The sequence below is a fragment of the Macaca fascicularis genome, chromosome 11, assembly GCF_037993035.2.
Source record: "Macaca fascicularis isolate 582-1 chromosome 11, T2T-MFA8v1.1".
In the NCBI taxonomy this organism is placed as follows: Eukaryota; Metazoa; Chordata; class Mammalia; order Primates; family Cercopithecidae; genus Macaca; species Macaca fascicularis.
The window spans coordinates 121358418-121374738 of NC_088385.1; the positions used below are offsets into that span (position 1 = coordinate 121358418).

Genomic DNA, 16321 nt, shown 5'->3' on the forward strand with positions numbered 1-16321 from the left:
GCCCTCCTGCAGACTTGCATAGAAATAATTACTGGGTTGTCGTGGAGGGGACACGAGACAGAGGGAGTTCTCCGTAAATGTGTCTTGCTGAGAGAAAGGTCCAAGAATGCAATTCGTCCCACAGTGGCCCGGCAGGGGCGGGGTGCGAGTGGGTGGTGGAGTAGGGGTGGGAGTGGAGAGAGGTGATTTCTGTAGAGGATAATTATAGCACCAGGGCCCGCCGAGGCACGAGGCACTCTATTTTGTTTTGTAATCACGACGACTATTATTTTTAGTCCGATCAATGAGCATAATTTCTATGTAGTCCAGCGGTGGATGCGCGCAAACTTCTGCGCACCGCTGGAAACCCACTAGATTCAGTTGCAGAACGTACCGCGTAGACGCCCCTGGTGGCGCTGAGAGAAGAGCTAGGCCTGCCCAGCACAGAGCCGGAGAGCGTCGGGCCTTCCGGAAGGGTAAGTTCCCCGTCAAGGGGTCCTGAGGGAGCCGGACGTCTGAATCTGGGCTTGCCCCCAGCTTCGGGGTTCGATCCTGGTTTTTGCGCATCCCTAACCCCCAGGGCTTTCCAAAGCATGGCCTGGCTCCAGGCCCGTTCCGCTCGGGACTGGAACGGCAGCAAAATGTGCAGGGAGGCAGTCGGCCGGCAGAGCTGCTGCGGGAGCCAAGGTCAGGCCCGTGGGGAGAGCGGGCAGCTTCCAGCGCTGGCCACGAGCTCCCAGGCCAGCTGGGCTGCAGACCCCTTTGCTTCCAGAGAGCACAACCCGCGTCCTTTCTCTCGGCCAGGCTGCAGTGGCTGCCCCGGGCTTCGCTTTCGTTTCCCAAGTTGTTAATAACGATATTTTCCCAAATCCGAGGCTCGTTCGGTGCAGCGTTTTCTCCCAGATGCCAAGAACGCAACTTGAAATCCTTCTCCCAAACCCTAGTTCGATGAGATGAGTTCCTATTTGACCTCTGAGCCGAGGCGGGCCGGAAACCGAGGCCTAGGCCCCGCCGGGGCTGCAAGGGAAAGGCGAAACTCCGAGCGTAGCGACTTTTCCATGTGATTCCTTTCTCTGGCATCCCGGACCGCGGGCCTTGCAGCCACCTGGACCGGCATTCAAAGGTTTCTACAAGTCCAGCTTCACAGACTGGCTCTCCCAGACGCTCCGGAGCCCGCACCACGAACAGAATAAAGAAGAGACGAGAGATCGCAACTAGGTTTGAGAATCCTGGTTCTTTTGCCTAATCGTTTGGGCAGTAAACTCCGGAGCCGGCTACAGCGCGCATCCTCCCTTCCTCCTTTCGGAGAACTGTCGCTTTCCCGAACCTGCTCCCAGCTGGGTTTTCTCCCAAAGTTTATTTTTCTCGTTTTGCAAAATTCCTGCCCTGATTTTAATATTGCAACAGGACAGCAGAGGTTCCTCTTTAAAAAGTCAAAACCCAAACCAAAGGGGCCGATTGCTGTTGATAATTTTTTTCTTCACTTGCTCCTTCCGTTTTTAAGAAAGACACATCCAAAACTACCCACTGTTTTTCTCTCAAAAGAGAACTCACTTTCAAATGCATCATCATCTATTTCTCTCCCGATATGTCCCCACCTGACCCGGTGGCAACTTGGGGGTGTGGGGTGGTGAAAAATAGAAGTGTGGACGGGGCTGGGAAAATGAATAAGAATTATAACAAGAGAAATGATGACAAAAGTAAACTTTGACCAACTCAATTTGCAAAAGAAAGGGTTGGTCTGAGGGTGAGACATTCCCTGGTTTCTCAAGGGGGTCACTTTCCCTTTTACCCAGTTCAATCTGGCTCTGTTATATTTTTTCCAGGAACACAGTATGTCTCTTCCCAATGTTTTATTCGGTTGCTGGTTTCCCCACTTCTGACCAGAGGTATGCGGGAAGAACACTGGCTGTTATTATTATGATTATTGAGTATCCAATACTCTCCTCCAATATTTCCACCAAGAATTATTATTGCTACTCTCCTCATTCATGTTAGTGTTGCTTCGTGTGCTTTAGATAATAATTGTCCTCGTTACTCTCCAAGTTTTTTGTTGTTGTTGTCGCTGTTGGGTTTTGCTTTGTTTTTGCTTTTTGTTTTTCCTGTTCAGGGTAATGAAATGAGAACTGGAAGAGGCGATATCATTTCGAGGCCCAGCTGAGAAGGATCCCAATGCTAAAAATGTACACACTTCGAAGAGCAGAAAGGTGGAAGCGAGTGGTGCTTGGACACAAGGATGCCACTGTCCTATCTCCTCCAATTTGGGAAGTGACCAGCCTAGAAAGGTGAGGGTCCCAGCTGGGAGACCATGGAGTCCCTCCAGGGTCACACTGAGCCTGAGAACTCCAACCATCCTGCAGGTCAAAACCCACTGATAGGTCTCCCAAAATGTTTGGGGTAGGGGAAGAAACAGACGGCATTCCAGGTCTGTAACCCTGTAAGAGAGAGACTCGGACTGATATGTCCAGGTCTAGGGTGAAGGTGGGGGGCCTGTCTGGACACCTTCTACCTCAATTGAAGGACTCCTTGGAAACCTGGGAGCCCATTGCTCTCTGGGACTCAGGAAAGACAAATTTTCTTTGGCAAAGGGAACAGTGTCGCGCTGTCGACAGAGCAGACTATTTTTCTTGTTCCCTCACAAGGTGGGGGTGGGGGGAAAGAAAAGGAAGCAAGAAAGAAAGGGAAATTAAATCCACACGTGTTAAGCTCGCTCAAAGGGCCAGAGTTAAAACCAGAGATGAAACTTCAACTCCAGCTCTGGCTGTCTGCGGGCCTCTTTCCAGCCAGCCAGGCCTCACAGAGCAAGGCATCCCCACCGGAGAGAATTCGATCTGATGTTTCATAAAGTGCTTTATTTAAGGAGAATGGGTGTGGGTCTGTCTCCAAGTCTATGCTGCAGAAATCCAGAATTTGCAGCGGCAAAGAAAACAAAGGAGATAGCAATTGTAATAATAATGACCCTCTTTACGAAAACTCATCCTGATATCCTCCAAATCAACACAACAATTCAGGCAATATTCAATCAATGACCATTAAATCATCCAGGTCATTGATTTACAAAATTCCTAAGGTCTGATCAGGCTTTCGGACTTGGGCCTAGCTGGGTCAAGAGAACCTGAAATGCTGTTGTGTTGATTCTGAAATCACCAGTTTAATCAGGACAGTGAATCTCTACATCCTTCATGCCTCTCTTATGGGGAGAGATTTTCTTGAGAGAAGACACGACAGGTCTCAGCTACAGAGCTCTGGTATACATGGGAGGGAGTGGAGGCGGCCACCCCGCCTGGAACTGTGAGTGAAAACTCTAGTAATGACCTTGAGGAGGTGAAGGGAGGTGGGTGGTGGTGTGGGTGATGAGGGAGGCCAAACCCCAATCTGGAAGGATCTGTCACTGAAACAATTGCTTGGTCGAGACCTCTAATTTTTCTTCCTCTCCAGCTAGTCTCCTATGGCTCCCTGGTGCTGGGTTTCTGGCCTTTGGGACATCCTAACAGAAGGGTCCAGAAACAGGGACCCCAGACACCTTGCTCCCTCTCCCAAATCACACCCAAAACATACTGGGGTGAAACAACTGACAGAGGCTCTCTGTGGCGAACAACTGACTGAAGTCGCCAGTGGAAAAGTTCCTGATAATTATTTCCGCAAGGACCCTGAATTTCCTGGTCACCATGGCAACCTGGAAGTCCCACCGAATGCTCTCAACAATGGGGTACCCCGAGGACATTCGCGCAATTGGCTGCACAGTCTGAGGCCTGAAAAGCGTTTCTGCCTACCGTTCTTGACTTTCTGGAGCCTCCTTAGTGGGTTCAACAGAGCAGAGATTTTTTAAACTGCCCCCTTTCTTAAACAGGAGAGAAAATTGAGGTTTAGTACCAGGTGGTTCAGGTCTTGAGCAAAATCCCTGTCTTTGAATTCAGAATGCTTACCCCAGAGCCGATCGTGTAAAGCCTATGGTGTATCTTAATCGAAACCCGTGGCCCAAACATCTCAGCCAGGAACCCGGGACTTTAGGTGTCACTTAATCTCTTCACATCTGTTAACTACACCTATCTGCATAGGAGGCCCCCCACATCAGTCCAGGCAACATTTTTATTTGCCTGGGGCCATTTCTCCTAAATGGAAGGAGAAAAGCCTGAGCATTAGAAATTGTGGCATTAATGTCTGCAAGGGCTAATGGAGTGAAAAGAATACATTATTCTTTTCTTTTTAGAAAAAAATTTCTATTGTGGATGTAATTGAAATAACATTAAAATAATATTTCTGATTGCACTGCTTTCTTCTTGAATGTGTATCGGGGCGGGGGAAGTGGCTCTTTTCATTTTGGGGTGGACAGTGGATAATACAGGCTGATTTTCTTGTGCCCAGCTCGGAGGCACTGAGCCTGCAGGGTTTGTGAGCAATGCAGGCAACCAGGAGAGAAAGGGTGACAAAGAGAAGGCGTCCAGGCCTCGGAGGTCTTTGGCGGTGGGATGGGAGCAACTCCTCCTCTGGGTCCTCTCTCAGCTTTGTTCCATTCTGCTGCCAACCCCATCTTTCTCCCAACTACTCAGGAAAGACAAAATTTAACTTCTCTCCCCCTATTTCCGACGGGACATCTAATGTCCCTCAAAGCCGCTGGCTGGCTCTGTAGTGCCTCCACCCATTCCTTTCCCTTCTGAGAGCCCAGGCAGCCTACAGAGGTTCTCATTTCTATCCGAAGGCCTCCTGTTTCCTTCCCTCCCCAGCATTTTGCATTAATATTTTCAGAAGAGTCCTACTTGTGTCTACACAGCCACCAAGAGAGCAATGTGGGTATTTTAGGCTCACAAATCTGTTAGCATTTGAGGTGCAATAATAGCTAACATTTATGGCAGGCCAGGAAAGAGCCATTGTAACCTGGTTTTGCTCACACAGTTAGCTCTGAATCGCTCTATAAGAAGGGGGATCAATTCTCTTCAACCTTACAGAAGAGGTTTCTGGCGGTCTGGCCACCACCCCACTCTGGTGGGATTCCAACCCATCAGAAGGAAGGGTTCCTCTGTCAAGGCAGGACCGGGAACAGGGAGTGGTCTGCTGGATTGGGGGAGTGCAAAGGGCACTTTTTCAGCATCGAAAAGCACATTTAGTTGAAAACGGGGCGGGGGAGGGGCTGTGGAATTGCTCCTTCTGTCACGGAGTGAAGGCTCAAATCATTTCTGATGTCTCCGTCTTTTCTCCCCACTCCCACTGAGGAAGCAGGGGCCCCAGAAGAGAGCCTGGGGGCAAACAGCCCAGATTCACTGGCATTAAGCAAGATGGGAGGGAGGACGGAAAGATGCTGATGTTCTCCTTTCCAAACCTCACTGTTCTATTCCCAAGTCCTGGCCCACATTCATCACAGCCTCAAGGCCAGTACACACTGTCTCCTGGCTTTAAGGGAGGAAGATGGGTGGGTGGGATGGAGCCGGGGAGAGATGTGCCCGGCTCCAATTTTTTTTTTTTTTTTAAACAAATAATTAGGCTCTGAAAGGGTGAGGACTTGCTTGAAGTCACACAGCCCATGCTGGAAATGCTCCTTCCCTTTCCCTATTCTCCCGTGCCTTCAGGTAGGGCGTTTAAGGGATTCCCAGCAGTTCCCGAGTATATGTGGAGGCTGCGCACCGGCGTGCTCAAGCGGCTGTGGGCTCAGTCGGCGGAGGACGCCCCGGTGAAGTGTGGAGTTCGCAGCTCGACGCGGCCACCCGGCCTCCCTGTTCCAGACCTTCCCCTCCCAGGCACTGCGTTCTCCGGCCAGGGACAGCACGCGCCAGGCGCAGCCCTTCTCCTATCTTTGCTCTGCGGCTCTCCCTGGGGCCGGAGGAGTCCTGCCGCCTCAAGGCCCCAGTGGTGACAAGAAGGTCCCAGACCTCATAGGAACACCCGAAGGGACCTGCCGCTGGCACTGCTCCTGCAGCCTCCCCAGGCGCTCCCTTCGCTTCCCGGTGTTTCAGGCTCTTTCCACCGCCTGTGTGATCTGGGCGCAGCGCTGGCTGCCACACTTGCAAGTTAGGAAGAAAATGACTTCTTTAGAAGGTGGGGGACTCTGAGATCCAAACCCCTCCAGTAGCGCCTCAAAGGGAGGTGCAAGGGATCCCCACTCTCTCACTTCCCTCCCTTGGGTTCCCTCCACCTTCCTTCGCCTGTGTCCTCCCTGCTTCGGAGTCATTCCTCTAGTGCCTGAGTCTTTCCTCCTCCACGCAGAAAACATCCCCTCCGAGGCACACTCAGGTGATCCTGCCTCATCTCCAGGATCCTCGGCTACCCCCCAGCCCAGGCCACCCCTATTCTAGCAGACACCAGGCTCAACTTTTGGGGTTCCTCCCAGATTTCTCAGCCTGCCCTGCTCACTAGCAACGGCTCCCACAAGAGCCCCGCGTCCTGGTTCCTGGTCCCCATGGGTGAGTCTTGATGAGTGCCCAGGACCCAGGAGACTGAATTTTAAAGACAAGGGCCAGTCCTATAGCAATTCCTGCCCATGCGGAATGTTTTTTTTCCATCTCCATCTTCTAACAAAACCAGAGGGTCCAGGCTGCCCGGCTGGAGAGGTGGGCTTGTGTGTCTGCTTTCTGTGTGGCTGAATATGGCATTGTCCTGGAGTCTTTCTATAGGACTGTGTCATTTGAGGGGGAGCTGTATGTGTCTCTGTGATGTTGTGTTGTTGTGTGTGTCTGTGTCATTACATGTGCTGCCTTGAGAGGGGACATTTCGAAAATAGTTACCTATGTACTTTTTCTGTGGACCTCCTTATGTGAAAACACCTGTGAGCCTGTGGAACGTGGGGTCTTGTGCACGTGTGTGGTGGGAGTTTGTGTGAGCCTGTGTGTCATTGTGGAAAGCAGTGTGTGTGAGTGTGTGTGAGTGTGTGTGTGTGTGTTTAGAGGGTGGGGCAGCCACCGCCCAAACATCACCTCGGGTCAGATGGTTTTCTGGGCTCATAACTTAATGCTCAGTGCCCCCCCCCTCTTTTATTGGCCACTTTTATGATTATTATTTTTACCGGCAGCTCCAAGCAAGGCCTGTGGGCCTGGGCCTCCTGGAAGGCAATCACTGTTCTGCCATTCAGCCTGGGAGGCCAAAGGGGCTGTCTGCAGCAGCCTGGGCCACCCGAGTCTATATTTGGAAGCAAATTCCACAGCCACTTCCTGGGAACTGGGAAAAAGGTGCCTGGGAATTGGAGAGGACAGTGTTGTCAGTGCAACTCTGTCCCCGTCCCTGAGCGTTCAGGGGATGCCCCCACACCCTTGGCAGGCTGGAAATATCAGGTGCAAGATCCATGCTGGGCATGATCACGGGGCAGAAATGCACCACTTTGCAGTATTGGAGGCACAGTTACTTCCTCTATAGGGGGAGTGAAAGGCATGAGTAGGCGATATACAGGCACAACCCACCTACTGACATGCAGAGCACCTGTACCACAGCTGTGCACATGCTCCCCCTGCACACGACTCCTGGGCCTTCCCCAGTCCCAGAAGGACAGGCGAGTTGACTCTAAACCCTGATTATGTGTACTTCTTGGAAGTTGATTCCAGGAGATCAGATGAACCAGTCTGGCAGCCCACAAGTCCTTTGCCCAAAGCAGCCTTTGACCTTGTCCCCAAGGGTTCGCAGACCTGGTGGACTCCAGGGAGGGTTTGCTTCTGCTGCTCTATAGATACCAGGGTGACAGCTCCAGGGCTGGCATGATTAGAGACAGCTGCTTGCAGCATATCTTTCCTGGGCTAGGTAAAGACCGGGGTTGCTGAGCCGATCCCTCTGCCAGTCACCAGCCACGCGCTGAAAGCAGCAGCAATGCTCTGGCCTCCGCCACCTGTGACACCACGGGGCTGGGAGAAAGCTGGTTCACCTGTTCAGGGTGGCCCAGCCCCTCACTGACACCACCACCTCAGCCCTCTGTTCCCAAGGGGTCAAGCAGAGAGATGCCACAGACCCGGCCACTTGGGAGTCACTTATAGCACACACAGCCATGCACAGCCACCCACTTTATATACGGGTGCAGCATTTCTATCTCACACACACAAGCATGCCAGGCAGCCACCCACCACGTGTCTAGGTTCAGCAATTTTGTCACATAGCTGCCACCATATTCATCACACATTCATACAGACATACATAGTATATATATACACAAATACATGTATATATTAATATATGAATTCACACATGCATAGACACAGTCACGTGCACATTCCAGTATTCGAAGTCACACACAGCCACACACGCACATACCCACATACACACACGGCCTGATCACAAACCCACTGCTGCTTTCATGGTCACATTCAACAACACATCACAGACACACACTGAAGCTTTGATATGCACAAACACACATGTATACTCACATGCTCAGCCTCACACAATAGGCACATACCCACAAACATACACCTCTTTGGCCACATACACATACTGTCACAGGCATCCTCACACAAAGGCACACACCCACAGATACACACCAATTCAGACACACAATCCTGGTCACTCACAACTACCCACAGGCTCACAGCTGTGCATAAATGCACATCAGTTCAGTCACACACACACTCACAGTCACACTTACACTCCCTGTTGTCCACCCTCACACACAACCACACACTGCCCCCCACCCCCAATATAAGTCCCCCTTCAGTGTCAGGCACACACATCGCAACCAAGGCCATGCATACATACACATTAAATTGCTCATACATGGAGTAGCTCACATGCACTCACAGCTGTGTGCACGGTGCAGTCACACACACTCACACACTGTGCATGTGCAGTCACGCACACTCTCACACACTCAGTCCCAAACCAGCCACACTCACAGTTACAGGTCTTCCCCCTGAGTCAGAGACATTAGCCCAGGCATACACTTGGATCCACGCATACCCTCACTGTCACATTCAGATCCATTCACTCAGGATTCACACGGTCACTGCGTCATCCCAGGGTCCCCCACACATCAGCCTCAGACCCTCATGTATCCTCTTATGTGGCCACACACACGGGTACACTTGGAGACAGGCTGCCCCTGCCCAGTCAGGCGGAAGGAATTGTGTGGTCACGATTAGAGATTGTTCCCCATTGGCATGGTAAGGTTAGCCTGGAGAGAACCCCTTGATTCCACAGGTCCCACTCAGACTAGAAACCACCAATTCAGGAGGAAAAAAGACATGTGGGTTTGGAGCAGGCAAAAGAAAAGCCCATCTCCAGCCGTATCCTCAGTCCTCAGCCCACCCCTTCAGGTCCCAGGGTTTCGACACAGCCCCATTGCGTGGGCTATAACTACTCAGGGTGGGACCTGAATAGTCCCTTAACAATAACTAGTCCAACTTTTTAATTTTATGTATGGGGAAACTGAGATCTAGAGGTGCAGAGAGTGAAGGGAGTTGCTAAAGTTCTCCAGGAGTTCGAAGCAAGCTGAGAATGGGACCCTTTTCTTCTGCCTCCAGTGCAAACCACACTACAGTGACCTCTGGGAGATTCCTGGACCCCATTAACCCCTCTCCTCACAGCACCACCACTGCCATCACTATCCTTCCACCCAGTGGTCCCATCTAGCCCCCAAGGATGCGTGAGCTACCTGATACTGAGCAAAAATGAAGCATCAGCTCATGTCCTGATCCTGTTCACAACCCTCCAAAGGTCAGGCACCATGGCTCATGCCTGAGATCTTAACACTTTGGGAGACCAAGGTGGGAAGGTTACTTGAGGCCAGGAGCTCAAGGCTGCAGGGAACTATGATTGCACCACTGCACTTAAGCCTGGGTGGCAGAGTGAGACCCTGTCTCAAAACGAACAAACAAAAAGTCTTAGAATAAAACCCAAACTCTTTCCCGTATCATTAAGGCCTTGCAGGAGCTGGCCCCTGCCTGCCCTCCTACCTCATCCTGCCCCCCTTTCTGCATCTCCATTCCACCCAGCTCCTTCTCTGATCCTCATTTGTACCAGCCTTTACACCTACCCCAGGGCCTTTGCACATGCCATTCCCTCTACTCCCAGCTCCCTTCACAACTGCCTCCTCTGTGGCCAACTCCTCCGTGAGGCCAGCCCTGACCAGTGGCCACTGAAATTCCCTCTCTCCATCTCATCACTCTGTTTTATTTCACAGCACTGACCACTATCAGAAGCTATTTTATTATCCTTAGCAAACTAACGCAGGAACACAAAACCAAACACTGCGTGTTCTCACTTATAAGTGGGAGCTGTACAATTAGAACACATGGACACAGGGAGGGGAATAATACATACTGGGGCCTGTCAGGGGAGGGTCGGGGGTGGGAGAGAGCATTAGAGAAAAGAGCTAATGCATGTGGGGCTTAATACCTAAGTGATGGGTTGATAGGTACAGCAAACCACCATGGCACACATTTACCTTATGTAACAAACCTGCAAATTCTTCATATGTACCCCGGAACTTAAAAAAATAATGATTTTTTAAAAACTATTTTGCTTGTGTATTCGTTTCTTATCTGTAAAGTGGTACTCCCTTCTGTTAGGGCTTTTGTGAGGATTAAGTGAATTTCTAGAGGTAAAGCTTTTAGAAAACACTCGGTGTCTAATAAGCAACCTGTATTGCTGTCATTTTTTGTTATGTGCTTAGTTATTACGTTTCCACCTCAGACTCTAAGCTGCTAAAAACAGAGGTCACGACTGTCTCATTCAACACCGCATCCCAAGTATCCAGGATTATGCCCTTCCTGTAATTGACACTAGTTAAACCTGTGTTAAACAAAATATATGATGGTGTCATAACAGATGGACTTGAACCCAGGGAGACATATGCAAAACATATACAGATGCTCCTCGACTTAAGATGGGGTCACGTTCCAATAAGCTCATCGTACGATGAAAATATTGTTAAGTCAAAAGTGCACTTAATACCTGGATAAACCCATTCTGAAGTTGGAAAATTGTAAATCGAACCATTGTAAGTCAGGGACCATCGGCATAAAGAATCAATAAAGCGTATAGGACCAGGGAGCGCTCCTCCCACTGGGCAATAAAAATAAGAAGATAATTCTGAATGGCGATCAATTTGCAGGGGGAAATACCCCCCTACCCAGCAGCATGTTTTTTGGCTTTCTGAGCCTCGCTTCCCTGAGAAAATTCCTCTCCTTCTGCCCCAAGTGGCCCCCATCACTGATTACCCCTCCCTTATCCCCTGGGCCTTTCTTTTGCCTACCTTTCCATCTCTTCCCAGGAGCCTGGAGAAGGAGCCAGTAGATAAGTGAAAGTGGTATTTTTTATAGGCTGATAAAACCCATGCTTATCTAGAAAGCTCTGTCCCATCTCCCAGTGTCCCTAATTGATCATTTGCCCAATGCCCTCTCCACCAGGGCTACAGACACCAGGGAAACGTGACTCAGGCCACCTCCTTGGCCCTCTTGCCTCTCTGTTTAACTTCCCCGCCCTTTGCCGCTGTGAGAGAGGGGCTGCCCCTATGCAGTGTTTGCCAGGAGAATTTGAGGAATCAGGAGGGAGGTGAGAAGAGATGGGGAGAGGGATAGTGGGGTCCAGACTTCCCCAAGTGGGTTTGCTGTGCCACTATTTAATGATGCTAACTATATTAAATTCTATACTCTAGCAGCCTCTTAAATCCGTTTATGGCCCATGCTAGACCCTGAGCTGTAATAATAATAAAAATAAAATAAAGGATTTATGCATCCAGGGTGTGGACCCGTCACTGGCTGAAAAGAAAGAGCTGTTTCTAGCTGATTTTGCTGGCCTGTTGCCCACACTCTGACCTCCTGTTTTCCCTGGGTGGAGGCTCCCAGGAGCAGGGAGAAGAACTGGATTCCTGGCAGAAAAGGAGATTTAGGGAAGCAAGAAAAAGCCAACTTAAAAGGAGCATTGGCTGGGCTCTTCTCAAACCAGTTTTTCTAAACTCCAGTCTCTCCACTTCCTTCTCTTGGGCTCATATAGAAGAATTTGTTTGTATTGTAGCTTGAGCAGACCTAAACCCAAATTGTGACTAGGAATTGAAGAGAGAGCAGACAAATGGAGTGGATGTTGCTTAGAGAGGAAGCCGGATATTGTGGTCAAGCCTTAGGCATTGCCATGTGTCCAAATCCTGGCTCTGTCACTTCCTAATTGTATGAACTAGAACTAGGAATTACAAACTAGGGAACATAAGTCTCTTCACCTTTCTCAGCCCCAGTTTCTCAATCTGTATAATGGGTTTCATGAGAATATCAGCTTCAGGTTGTTGTTGAGAGGAAAAATAATATAACATAGAACAGTCATATGCCATATAAAGACATTTAGGTCAATGATGGACCACATATACAACAGTGGTCTCATAAGATTATAATGCTGTATTTTTACTGTACTTTTTCTATGTTTAGATGAACAAATACCACTGTGTTACAATTGTTTATAGTATTCGGTACAGAAGCATGCTGTTCAAGTTGGTAGCCCAGTAGCAATAGGCTATACCATACAGCCTAGGTGTGTAGTAGGCTGTACCATGTAGGAGTTCACACTTGAACCAAATTGCCTAGCAATGCATTTCTCACAACATATCCCTGTTGTCAAGGGACATATGACTGTATATGTAAAACATCTGGCACAGGTTTAGAGTAGGTCTTGAGTGCAATGTGCTGAAGAATGCCAGTCCTCTCGAGATAAGCAGAGGCAGGCTTCACCTGAGTCCCAGTCCACGGTGGGGAAAGGAGGCAGGAGAAGGATTCAGCAGTCGTATGTGTAATTGATCTCCTGGAAAACATTAATACCAACTGATCAGTATCTGGAAGGAGAAGCTAAGCCTCCTCTGAGCAAGGTTTCTAAGAAACAGGAGGCAGGGTGAGGACAGAAGGAGGAGGGAAGAAATGCTCATAGCCTGGTCTGATGGGTCTGGAGATCCCTGGCCCCCATCGGGGGCAGGGGTAGGAAACATGGCTGTTCTGCAAATTCATAATTATGGAGCAATGGCCTCTCTGGGCTTCTGTTGCCGTGCACCCCCATCTCTGCTCGGCACTTAAGAACCTGAGTTGTAACCGTTGACTTCCAGGCCTGTCTTCCCATAGGACACAGCTCTTTGGGGGCAGGAACTCTGCGATTGTTGTCTCCTAGCTCCCAGATCATCAAGAAGCACTCATTAAGTGAATGGTCAAACAGGAGGACGGGGGCCTCTGGCTTTCTATTCCTGGCATTTGGTATTGATGAGGCCAGAGTCAGGGACAAGGAGTGAATGTGTTCAGTTTTTGTGCTAGTTGTGGCATAATTCTCACTATCTGATTACCTCCTATCAGGAAACTAAAGGAATACATTTGGATCCCCAAAAGAAAGGAAAACAGTATATCAAAGAGATATTTGCACTCCCATGCTTGTTGCAGCACTGTTTACAATAGCTAAGATTTGGAAGCAACCTAAATGTCCATCAAGAGATGAATGGATAAAGAAAATATGGTACATATACATAATGGAGTACTATTCAGCTGTAAAAAAGAAGGAGATCCTGTCATTTGCAACAACATGGATCCACCCATGCTGGAGGTCTGTATGTTAAATGAAATAGGCCGGGCACAGACAGACAAACTTCACATGCTCTCACTTCTTTGTGGGAGCTAAAAACTAAAACGATCGAACTGACAGAGATAGAGAATAGAATGATGGTTATCGGAGACTGAGAAGGGTAGTGGTGGGGGTATGGTGAGTAGGGGGGTGGGCATGGTTTATGGGTACAAAAAATAGTTAGAAAAAAGGACTAAGATGGAATAAGATCTAGCCTTTGATAGCACAACTGGGTGACTATAGTCAAGAATAATTCAATGGTATATTTTCAGATAACTAAAAGAGTATAATTGGATTGTTTATAACTCAAAGAATAAATACTTGTGGAAATGGATATCCCATTTGCCCTGATGCAATTATTAGGCATTGCATGGCTGTATCAAAATATCTCATGTACCTCATGAATATATACACCTACGATGTACCCACAAAAATTAACAATTTTAAAGAAGAATCCATTTGGAGCCTATGGAAGATTGATTGCATCTAGTGACCCCATTTTCCATGCTACCTTCTACCCATGCTGACTCTAGACTTGGCCTCCGTGACTCGCTTTCGGCAATGGGATAGTAGCAAACTCAACCCCTTGTATGCTTCTACACTCTCATCTCTCTGATTTCTTTATGTGAGCAATTCTGGGCTATCCTCCCGGAGGATGAGACACATGGCTGAGTCTGCCCAGTTGTCTCAGCCAAGGCCCTAGATAAGTAAGAAAGTCCAGCTAAGATCAACAAAGACACCTTGTTAACTGCAGCTGACCACAAATACCTAAGCAAACTCCATCCGGCAGACCTGTCCAGCTAACCCATAGATTCATAAGCAAAAATAAATGTTTATTGTTGTCAGCCACTGGTGGTTGTAGTAATTTGTTATGTAGCATTATTGCAGCAATATGGCTAACCAATAGAGCCTTGAGCTATATCTAGCCCTAACTGGCTCCACATTCGAGTTTTTGGCAAGGAAAGAAATTTTGAGGTTCCAGTTGCAAACATTCAGCCTTACTTTAATGTCAAGGGTTGGCTATTTAAAGCATCAGAAATAGAGTGGTGCTTCTGGCTTCAAAATTATGGAAACTGGAGCTGACAAGAATTCCAATAAGGCTAGGTTTACACGGAAGCAATTTCCCGGTTCATCTAAATCACACAGACCTGGGTTTAGTGAGGCCAAGTGAGTGGAAGCCCCTTCTGAAATCTATGGCGGGTTTTTCTGTAGTACAAGTCATGCAATAGTGGACAGCATCCATTTCCTTCTCTGATGACAGCATCCTGAGTTTCCCTTCCTAGCCCTCATTACCCAGTAGATGGCCAATTAGCATATTCTATCCTCCAGATGCAATGATTGGTCCAACTGTAGGCATGTGTTTAAATTCTATCTAATCAGAGGTTATTGTGGGATATCTGCCAGAAATACTGGGAAGAGAAGGCCTCTCTACTGGCCTTAGAATGTGAAGGATGGAAAGCTTAGTGATACTGGCCACCATCTTGTTACCAGGAGGGGAGAGCTTGCCCAAACAGGCAAGTGATGTGACGTCCCTAAGGTTTAGTATTTTTCATCTGTAAAAGGAGGATAATAACTATGTCCCCTCAGTATTGTTTTGAGGGTTTGAGGAGATAATAAATAAAAAGTACCAGGCAAGTAATCCATAAATGTAAGCTATTGTAATTAATTTGGTGCAATTATTGACCTAGATTAGTATCTGATATTTAACTTGTAACTAAAAATGAGCGTGTGTGTGTGTATGTGTGTCTGATATTTTCCATGTTTACATGGATGTTAATAAACGTATCTATAGTATCCAATAATCTGGGCTCAAGACCCAGCATTGACAATTACATACTGTGTAGTTTTTGTAGATTAACAAGCTTTCTGAACCTCAGTTTCTCTATGTCCGAAATCAGGAAAATTACAGGACTCGTAATCAGTTAGAAAAGTAGATAAATGATAACAATATATATCAGGTACTGTGCCTGGCACAGAGTGAGGACTCAATAAATGTTCCTAGTTTTTCCCTCATTTTTTCCCTTGATACTTGTTTAAATCTCAATTTTAAAGAATAGGTAAGTACATATATACTACAGTGTACAACCTCGAAGCCGAGACCTAGTGAGCAAGACAAATCACCCCAAATTTCTGCTGTGGATAACTCAAGTATCTGGGACATGGTGGGACATGGTTTTTGGAAAGAGGAAGCTATGAGACCTCAGTTCATAATGTATTCCCAAGGAAGAATCTACAAGCTCATAATGCATTCCCAAGGAAGCATCTACAAAGTGTCAGTGAAAGAAGTTGAGATTGTAAAATGTCTTCAGCAGGTCAAAGCCCAATAGCAAGGATGTGGGTTTAAACACCTGGAGGTAGCTCAGGCACCGTTTTATGGCAATGCAGCTGTAGGCTGTCCTGGTCCAGTTTTCCCCCAACCCCCAAAACTCATAAAGTAGCCATGCCTTGATGTACGCGAAGAAACAATGAATGAATGTACTTTGACCCATCTGCTATAAGAGCTCAGAAATTTACCAGAAACAACGTACATTCCAAACAAAGAAGATATTGGTGCTGACCACATGGATCCTGGGGACAACATCCTCTTCTCCCAGGACTGTCAGTCTCCATTTATTTATGTCAAAGCCTGATTTCCCCTTCCATACCCCTACAAAGGAAATCAAACAGTACAGGGGTACAGTATACCAAGAGACCTCTGGAGGGATATTAAGCAATAATGAAAGACAGTCTTGCTCAGAGCTGACCTATAGTTTCTCTTCTGCTGGATTATGAAAGGAGTTCAAAGGATGGCCCTAAAGCCAAGGTGACTGGCTAAAGCGTTGACATTGAAAAAGGGCCTTTCATCTTTGTG

General features: G+C 48.0%; 1 long non-coding RNA gene across 4 annotated transcripts; it reads left to right on the forward strand.

Moving 5' to 3' along the window:
• Window positions 1-378: 378 nt before the first annotated feature.
• LOC135966335 (uncharacterized) lies at window positions 379-4248 on the forward strand. Of its 4 annotated transcripts, XR_012419773.1 has the most exons (6): window positions 379-455; window positions 924-1197; window positions 1806-1868; window positions 2090-2264; window positions 3130-3270; window positions 3418-4248. It is a non-coding gene; the product is annotated as an uncharacterized lncRNA (long non-coding RNA). The 4 variants fall into 4 exon arrangements; XR_012419774.1 differs by lacking the exon at window positions 3130-3270; XR_012419776.1 differs by lacking the exon at window positions 924-1197.
• The last annotated feature ends 12073 nt before the right edge of the window (window positions 4249-16321 follow it).